The sequence below is a fragment of the Sciurus vulgaris genome (assembly GCF_902686455.1).
Source record: "Sciurus vulgaris genome assembly, chromosome: 2".
Classification (NCBI taxonomy): Eukaryota; Metazoa; Chordata; class Mammalia; order Rodentia; family Sciuridae; genus Sciurus; species Sciurus vulgaris.
This window is the reverse complement of record NC_136462.1, coordinates 6,347,084-6,356,300: the sequence shown is the minus strand read 5'-3', so window position 1 is coordinate 6,356,300 and position 9,217 is coordinate 6,347,084. Positions and strand designations below refer to the sequence as shown.

The window sequence follows — 9,217 nt, the reverse complement described above, 5'->3', positions numbered from 1 at the left end:
GCCAGGGGCACTGCGGCAGAATTTTTTCCTCCGTTCTTTGCTGCAATCTGGGTGCGGCTAGAGCAATTTGTCATAGAATCTGGGGGGCTCATTTTTCCAGCCAATCACTTTTAGAGAAATGAGCGCATTGCAGCAGAATGCGCTGACGTCAGAGACCACCCCTTCTGCGCCTCCATATAAACCCCACCCAGCCAGCCCCTAGCGCAGACGGCGGAGAGCTGAGATGGAGCGCGCCTTGGCTTGCTAGCCATGGCTGCAGCTCCTCCGAAGAGCTGGGGCGCCCACGCGAGAACCCCTCACCTGGTGAGTGGTTGGCCATCCTTGCCTATGAGGATGTGCAAAAGGAAGAGGCCACCCCCTTCCAGGTAGGGCTCTGTCCGCCTGGACATGCCGAAGGACGGATGCCTGCCGGGGACCTTCTCCTGAAGGCGGCCACTTTGCCTGGTCCCCAAGCATCAGGCGTGAAATCCTGTCAGGAAGGGAATTTTGAGGCACATTTTCCTGGGGGGGACATCAGGGTCCCTTTCTTGCCCAGTAGCTGAGGGTAGCGTGGGTGGCAGGGACTCTGATGCAGAGGAGCAGGAGGAATTAGATCAATCTCCTTTTGGAACCAGTGTGTCGAAGTCACGGGGGTCCAAAATATTGGTATTCTGGGTTCAAAGCCACCCTTAGAATCGTCTTAATAGTGGGAGATATGGCGGCGATGCGTTCTGCATGCCCTATGAATTAGGAGGGGAAAGGGCCGAAGAGAAGGGTCTGTGGGAGCACTTTCCCCCTAGTCTTTATCGGGGTTATTGGTGGGCCATGGGTGTGAGGGCAAGAGGTTCCTATTTGCCAGGGACTCTGAATCAGGTACCCAGGTTGAGTGCAGAGCAGACTCCAGGCAAAGCTGAGAGCAAAAATCTAAAAATGATATCTGCTTCTACCCTGATCAGTCACTTTAACAGTGGAGAGAGTGGGTGCCCAAGTGCAAACCTGCCAGGAGCCCTCTAGAATCAGTTGCATAGAGAAGGGGGGTTGAGGAGAGGGTCAAGAAGTTGGGGTACAGGTAGAATAGAAACAGGAGGTGAGTTAGGCTGGAGAGAAGGCCGTGCACTTGCCTCTGGGAAGAAGGAAGGGAGAAATGCAGAAAAGGGGGTGTGTTGGGGGGGTCTGGGTGCTGAGAGCTGGGAATTGGGGTCCGGGTCTTTTCCGCATTGCGTGTGGAGTGATGGTCGCTGGAAGAATCTGACATGTTATGGGCTTTAGACTTTGGTAAAGTCGTATTTTGCCGTTTCCTTTGTCCCCGTTAAACCCCCAAGTCGCCCCCTCCCCATCCTGGGCTGGCGGGCTGTGGGGGGGCGCAAGCGGGCTGCTACGTGGCAGGTTTCTGGAAGGTTTTCTTGCTGGCCGCAAGAGGGCGCTGGTGGCACTGCGGAATTTTGGGGGGCGGGGTGGGGAGGGGAGGTGGCCTTTGTTCTCCTACTGGAGGGGGTCGGGTGCAGGATTTACTGGAGGATTCTGGGTTGATGCACATAAGGGGGAGATGTTTGGAGGTCTTCGGGTTCACCGCGGAGCGCTTGCAGCATTCGCAGAGATGCCCTCTTCGGCACTGGTTGTGTGACTTAGGGTGTCTTGGAAGAGCGTGGACGCAGATTAGTTTATTTTCATGGCTGTTGGTTTCCAGGGTCTTAGGAAGGTGTGGCTCATTTGAGCAGGATGAAGAGACCTAGAAGAGTTAATTAGGCGCCATAGTGCGGGGTCTTGTTCTTGCGGTGGCTAAAGGGAGAAGGCAAGATTTTGGGGAGGAGGGTTGTTGCTGCCTGGTAGCAAAGGAGGGGAGAGCCAGGGTGGTCCGTCTTACGCTATATCGTGTGTCCCTAGACCACAAAAATGAGTGAAAACGGTGTATCGAAAACTGGGCCTTTAAAATTTTTAATTTGTTTAATTGGACTTACCGATGGTTAGAGGCGAGATTTCTGTGTTTATACTTATCAAAAGTGGAATCGTGCTCTGGGAAGCCCCCTATGGCGGGGTCTTCTAGATACGTTTCCATCTCCCTGGTGCGAGGGGACCGCTGTGGTAGGGGGCGCAGGAGACCCTCTGGTTACATGCATATGGGTGCTGCCCGTGTCTGTAAGTGGACTCTGTCTGGTGGTGACTTGGCGAGGCGTTCTGGGGACATGGCGGCCCTAAGCGATGGGCTGAGTGCGCTGTGCCCCTCCAGGCCTGAGACCTGTTGGGCGTCCCCCGCCCACCTACGCCAGCCTGGCTCTGGCAGCTGCGCGCGGGCGGGGGCGCCGCAGGTGGCTGTGCTGTGGGCTCTGGGTGCGGGCCGCGCGCCCCCTAGCGGTCTCTTTGTGCAAATGGCTCGCGGCCCACTAGACCTGGCTGTGAGTTGCGCAGGCGCACACAGCTAACACTTGTGCCTTGTCAATCAAGTCATCCTTACCCCCTCCCTTTGCTCTCCTCCCCCTCCCACTTGTCTCCCTCCTCCCTCTTCCGGTTCTCCTCTTCCTCCTGCCCCTCCCTTTTCTTCTCTCCCTCCTCCCTCTCCCATTTCTCCTCTTACCTTCTCCCCCCTCCCCTGCTCATTTCGTCATCCTTCCTTTCTCCTCCCCTTTCTCCCTCCCTTCCCCTCCCTCTCCTCCTCCCTCTCCCCTCCCCCCTCCTCTCCCCCCTCCCCTTTCCCGCTCCTTCCCTTTCCCTCCAACTGCCCCCTCCTTCTCTGTGCTGTTCCAGTGCCTGCCGTTAGAGGTCATCAAGATGGTTTCTAATCTGCCCCCTCCCATGCCACAGGGTCTCTCTTCAGGGATGACATCATCGGTTCACCCCTTCGTCTCCAAGGACCACCTTTCCGGATGACAAGCTGCTGCCAAGGTGCCTGCCACTCACCTCCACCTCGTGGTACTGTGATCCTCCTGTGGGGCTTTGTACACAACATGGCCGGCAGAAGCCCATGACCTGAGACCCCGCTCGTCCACCCCCAGACCCATTACCACTAAACACAATTTACAATGTTAAACAATTAGTTCTTACTCTAATTAACTAACGTGAATTGCAACTCCTACCTAGCTTCTGCTTACCTTTGGTCATTTGCAGAGGGCACCAGGAGCATGGATTCCTCAATCCCAGGGCACATGAAGCAGCCAGGAGACACCAGGACCAGGATGACGTCAGAAGAAGAGGACCAGAGCTCACCTGCCTGCTGACCTTCCCAGCTAAAGACTTAAACCAATGCCCTAGTGAGGGGGCATTGGCGGGTAGCCCCCACCTGTGCCTGCGCCTCGTGTGTGGATGCTCTCCTGTGTGTCTGCTTGTTTCCCTGCCAGTCACCTGGAGTGCTTCCCTCCCCATGGGGGTGTCGGTCTTTTATGGCCGACTATGCCATTAATTACCCTTCTGATGTCTCGAGTGGAAGGATTCCTTTGGGAACTTCCCAGGAGGGGGACCTGGGCCAAGGGCTTGACAGTGCCTCATGGGCACCTCTGGGGCCCTTGGTGGGCTTGTGGAATGAGCATGCGCCTGACCCACCCAAGGCATGCCCACCTCTTGTGAGGTCTCCCTGTCCTTTTCTAGGGAATGGGCACGATAGGAGCAACCTCCTAGGGCTGTTGTGAGAATCAGGTGAGCCAGAGCAGCCTGGGGCTGGACCGGGCACAGAGGAGGTGGTCAGCAAGTGTTTGTTGAAAGGGTTTGGCAGGTCAGCCTTTCTCCATGCCACGCATTTGTCTCACTCGTGTTATTTGCTCTCCAGCAGACGCCCGACAGCCCCGACGCAGGGGGCTCTTCTTGCACCAGGTAGGGGCTCCACAAAGATGGCCGTCGGGCAGACTTGAGTGAGAACGTGAATCGTGCATGCGGCCACTTCCAGGGCACCTTCTAAGTAGCATGACTGTTACTCGTAGGTGACACATGTATGCAGTAAGCCTGCTGAGGTTCTGGGAGGATGGATTTGGTACTGATTGACATGATTTTAAAAAGGTAGGCAGGAATGAGATCGGTGAGAGCCAGCCGCCTGTCCCGTGGAGTAGGACTTATATGAGGAAATGGGGGAGGGAGGCAGGTAAGTATATTGTCACACTGCTAGCGAGAGAAGGGGTCACGTCAGACCCTGGATGCCCCTGTAGCTGCCCCTGATCCCTCTGTTGTCCCCAGCCCAGAGTTCTAAGAGGGCTTCTTTTCTTTCAAATCAAACATTCCACCATGGGACAGTCAGTCTGAAACCCCAGCTGCCCAGGGTGGTCCTGGAGGTCCTAGTGGCCGCAATGCTGGTGCCATGTGCTGGCCTCACCTCTTAATAACAGTGTGACCTTAAACAAGTCGCTTAACTTCTCCAAATTTCAGTTCCTTTCATGGTCTAAATGGGGATTTAAGAAAAAAAACCCACCCCAGTCCATCTACCCCACAGGGTGCTTTTGAAGACCAAGTGATGTAAGGCCTGTGCAAGTGCTTTGTGAACCTCTGTGGAAACGGCAGGACCCTGGCACGCAGGCGGCCCTTGCCCACTCCCCCTCAGCCATCAGTGAGCACCCAGTAGGTGCTGTGTGGTTCACGCTTAGTCAATAAGTTCCCAAATAAATAAAAACGGAATTAATTCAACAAACATTTTCTGAACCGCTGACAATATGCCCAGTGCACCAGGCTAGGCGTGGGGTATGAAGATATGAAAACAGTCTCTCGGAAGCTAATTGGGGTCCTCATTTGACCAGCACTTTCTTTGGTCCCCTTTTAAGCCAACCAGTTTTGTCCGGACAAGACAAAAACAACTCTGGGTTGCTTTAGAGAAGCCCAGCTTGGCGTGGACAATAGCCCCCAGGCATCTGAAAGGGGCTGATTGGATTATGTGGCAAATGGAGGTGGAAGGATGACTTGGAAGGTGACAAATGAAGTGGGCGGAGACCTGCTTTGAGTTAATTCAGGCTATTAGGAGGGAACCTTTTGTCTTCCAGAGACTGGCAGGAGCTTTTACCACTGGTTTTTACATCCTTAATGTTCAAGAGGAATAATTTGTGGTCAGTGAAAATCCAGGCCCTTGGCGAGATAGACGATTCAAGTGGGCTGTAAAATCGAGGGTCCTGCTGTCAGTGGGTGACAACAGTGGACGTTTATGTCCCCCGTTTTGCAACCATCCATTCATTTGATCCTCACAACACCCTGTCCTGACCCAGGGCTGGCCTGCCACCTCCCAGGGAAGCAGAGGCTGTCAAGTGGCTCCTCCCTTCGGGTCCCCCGCACCAGATCGGTGCCCCCATTGCCTCTGAGGGTCCAGCAGTCGATGTGTCCCTGTTTCCCCACCTCAGTGTCCCCTCTGGATTTCTGATTTGACTCTCTGCAGCCCGGAGCCCGGGCACCTCCTGTCCTCCTTTCTAGCCACTCCAGTGTCTGTCTTTCCTTCACAGCCCAGCTTCTCGAAAGAACTGTCTACACTTGCTGCTTTCCTTCCTCACTCCATTTCCTCTTCAGCCCACTGCTTCCTGACCCACTCTGCTCCGTCCACCGGCTCTCCTCAGGTAAAGACTTCTGTGCCTTAGCTCTCGACACCTTTCCGGCTGATGACACACGGACACTTTTCCACTCCTGTCCTCACATGGCTCTGCGTCTCACACCCACCTATTCACACACACTCCCACAGCTGCGTGGGGACACTTGTTCTTGGCACTCGCAAGTCAATCGACCTGGGTTCGAGTCCCAGTGAAACCACCACCGAGTGCTGAGACCACGGGCTAAGTCCACTCTCCCGAGCCACCTTAACTCAGTTGCAAACGAGGGTTGACAACCTTTCCCTTTCCAGGTCAGGTGGACTAGGCTGCAGGTAAGTGCCAGACACTCTAGCCAAGGGACTTGAACTAAAGTCTTGGAGCCTTCGGGAGAAAATGCAATTAGAGTCAAGGCTAGGTTTTCTTCCAAGTTAGGTTCCCACGGGGAGAACCAGACAGAGCAGTGAAGGGGAGAGGGAGGAGGGCTGGAGAGAAAGAAGAAACCAACAATTTAGAAAAGGCATTAGAGACAGAAAGGTAGGAAATAGAGACTTAGGAAATATTAAAACCCCCAAAAACTCATCCAGGAAAAGGTTGCCTCTTAGGTCAGGGTTGGGCTAGAAGAAAGAAAACAGGAGGAAGCTTTTAAATCGATTATCCCGATGACAAATCCCAGGAAGCTTTCAAATCAAATAGCCCCATTTCGGGTTTTTAACTCCTTCATCGAGTTTAACCTCTTGCTCCTGCCCCCTCCCCGCCACCCCCTGGATGGTGATTAAATCCCAAGGTACACTGTCCGCCATGAGCCTCCCCGCCCCCAGCTGGGTTTTCAGTTTTATCCCACCTTCCGCCCTTTTCCCTTAATGAACACAGGGCTAATCTTGGGCCTTGTGGAAGGAAGAGGCCGCAGACGCTAATGAGGTAGCTGCTGGATTCCAGCATGGGCCTCAGGAGGAGCCTCCTTTGTCTGCGAAGGAAACACACTGATTTTCATAATGAGGTGAACCGGGCGTCCGCAGGGCAGGGGCCGCGCAGGTTCTTAAGCCAACTTCTCGTTTTGGTGCCACGACCAATGTTCCTTTTGCTCCTCTTTTAAGTCCTTGCCTCTGTCTCAGCGCGAGGGCCAGGGGTGCTGGGCCTTGAGGTGACTGGGGAAGGAGGCTGCCGGCAGGCTGCAGGCCGCAGGGCCCTCGCCCCACCTGGTGCACACACCTGAGCACCTGAGTCACTTTCCAGCTCTAGCACACACTCGGCCTGTGTTGGGCCCCTGAGAACTTACCTGCATGAGAGAGTAGGGCGTCCCATCAAGGTGTCGGGCCCCCATGCCTACCCCCTCCAGGCCGAGAGGTGGAGGGACCTGGGTCCCCGTGAGAGGATGCAGTGAGGCTTTCCCTGGGCTCTGAGACCTGGTGGTTTGTCGGTCCATCAGCCAGCTGCCCAGAGGAGATCAAAACCTCGACCTCTGCTGGTGCTGGGGCCCAGTGGGAGAGCCTCGGCCTAGCAGGCATGAGGCCCGGGGTCCACACCAGGCCCTGAATCGGAGGTTTTGCTGAGTCTCCTACCACCTGGCATCCCTCTGCCCACATGCCCTGTACCCCACGCTTGTCCTGAACCCTAGAGCTCACTGACATCTTGAGAACAGGTTTGTCCCCAGCAGCAAACTCACCCTCTTTGTCCCAAGTCTGGTACATTTCTCACCCCGAGGCAGAGCCATCAAGATCACTCCAGTTAAACTTTAGGCTCAAGTCAGACCTTCAGCGAAATGGGGAAAACTGGAGGGGTGGCTGGAGCAGGAAGGTTCTGTGGCACGGCTCAGAACTACCCTCTTTCCAAGTGGCAGAACCAGCTCCTACCCACACCCAGGGAGCAGAGTGAAGGGATGGCCATTGTCCCCCCCCCCCCCCCCCCCCCCCGTCCAGGGAGCTGTTGAGACAGGGCTGGGATGAGGGCTGAGGCCTCTGAAAACCCCCTCCCACCCCCACCGGAAAGCAGGAGGGAGAGCGGGAGCAGCAGGTGGCCACATTTCCAGAGGAGAGGGATTTTAGCTGGTGGACGCTCCTTCCTGGGCTCCTCACCTGCACATCTGCAGCCATCATTCAAGCGGAACCCTAAAGCCATGACTCACATTGCCTGTGGCCGCTTTGAGACCTGGGGTGGGGGTCCCCACCATCCAGGATCCTCAGGCTTCTGAGCTCCGGGGCCCTGGTCCTCCTGGACGGTGGGGGACTGCACCACAGCAATGCCCGCACTTGGCGGCTGTTTGGGCTTCTGACCCGGGCTGTCCTTTTCAGCCTTTTCGTGACCACAGGCAGAGGGATCTGAACCAACTGCTCCCCTGAGCGGAGCGGGGAGCACTCTTTAGGGACCTCAAGGGTTCTTCTCAGCCTCAGGTTGACACGGCTCCCCGTTCCTAATCCAGGGGTCCAGGCTGGCTTCAGAGTTGAATCATACACCCGAGCCCGCTGGCGACTTTGGGTCCATGTAGTTGATTCTGGGGGCTCAGGAGACAGTGAGGAGCTGTAGCTTTAATCAGGTGGAAAGTGAGGCTCAGTGGGACTGGGAAAGGCCCCCGTCCCAAGTTCTGCAAGTTGCTGCTGTCCTCCTTCCCTGCCTCCTCCCTCCTCTCTCTCTCTCTCTCTCTCTCTCTCGTTCCCCCTCCCTCACCAGTTCCAACTCTGGTCCTCCTGGGAGCCCTAGGCCGCCCCCCCCTCCTCTGGGTGTCCCAGCAACCAGCCTGGCATTGAGTGGGGCTCAGTAAGAGTATGTGGGATGTATGTTGGGACAGGTGAGTGAATGAAAGGGCTGGGCCCACACCCCGCGCAGCAGGACGGGCCACGTGGAGGCATAGGTTAAAGGGTGGAGGGTGGGTTTTGTGTTAGGGGAGTGGGTAGCTTCCCAGCCCAGCCCCAGTTGAAGGGGCCCCCTGGCCATGGCCCCGCATTCACTCACGCGTTCATGCCGTCATCCAACAGTTGATCCTAACTGAGCGTGCCCATGGCCCCGGCCCTGGACTTGGCACCTGCCACCTAGCAAGTCCCTTGATGGCCTCTACTTTCCCAGGGAGGGTGGGCCGGGGGGTTGTCCCAGGTGCTGGAGCAGAAGCCTCCAGCTCTGTAGAGGGCAGCTGGAGGGCAAGGGTTTGGCCTGGTTTGCCCACGTGGCCTTTCGCACAAACCTGGCCATCCCCTGGGCCCCGTCCCCCCAGTCCAGTGTGGATGGCTGTTCTGGACTGTGGACCTGAAGCTCTCAGCCCAAGCGGCTGCACAGGGATGGCTGCAGCATGTGTCCCTGGCCTCTGGCCACACAGGTCTCCCTCTTGGGTTGGGGTCTGTGAGTTGGACCCCTCCCTTGTTGGTTGAGATTCCTTCCTCCCCCTGGGGCTCAGTCCAGCTTCTTAGCCTCCTCGTAGCTGGCTGAGGCTGCGTCCATGCAGAGGACGTTGACTGGGAGCCTCCACGAGTGTCTGCAGGCTCTGCTCTGCCCAGCTCCTTCCTGCTCTCTCTCCCTGGTGTCTCCTCCCCTGGCTTTCCAGTGGCCAGGTTGGCTGCCCCCTGTGCTCTCTTGCTGTAGCCTCTTGCCCCGATGCCGGGCCTGCCCCGTTGTCCTCTGCTCCCGTCGCTGGGCTTGGCTGTCTCACCCTCTGCCCAACATGCTGGTTTTCCTGAAGCCCACTCTGCGGCCACCTGGCCTGCCTGCTGCCCCAGTCCTGCCTCCAAGTCCAGGTGCCGCTCCCAGCCCATTGGTGCTGTCTCGGTTTC

At 56.6% G+C, this 9,217-nt stretch overlaps 1 long non-coding RNA gene across 3 annotated transcripts; it reads left to right on the top strand.

Annotated features, from left to right (window-relative positions):
• Positions 1-200: 200 nt before the first annotated feature.
• On the top strand, positions 201-7,346 carry LOC306653305. Of its 3 annotated transcripts, none has more exons than XR_013761695.1 (5): positions 201-303; positions 2,779-2,859; positions 3,082-3,606; positions 3,740-3,780; positions 5,382-7,346. It is a non-coding gene; the product is annotated as an uncharacterized lncRNA (long non-coding RNA). The 3 variants fall into 3 exon arrangements; XR_013761696.1 differs by having other exon boundaries at positions 3,737-3,780; XR_013761697.1 differs by having other exon boundaries at positions 3,082-7,346.
• Positions 7,347-9,217: the final 1,871 nt, after the last annotated feature.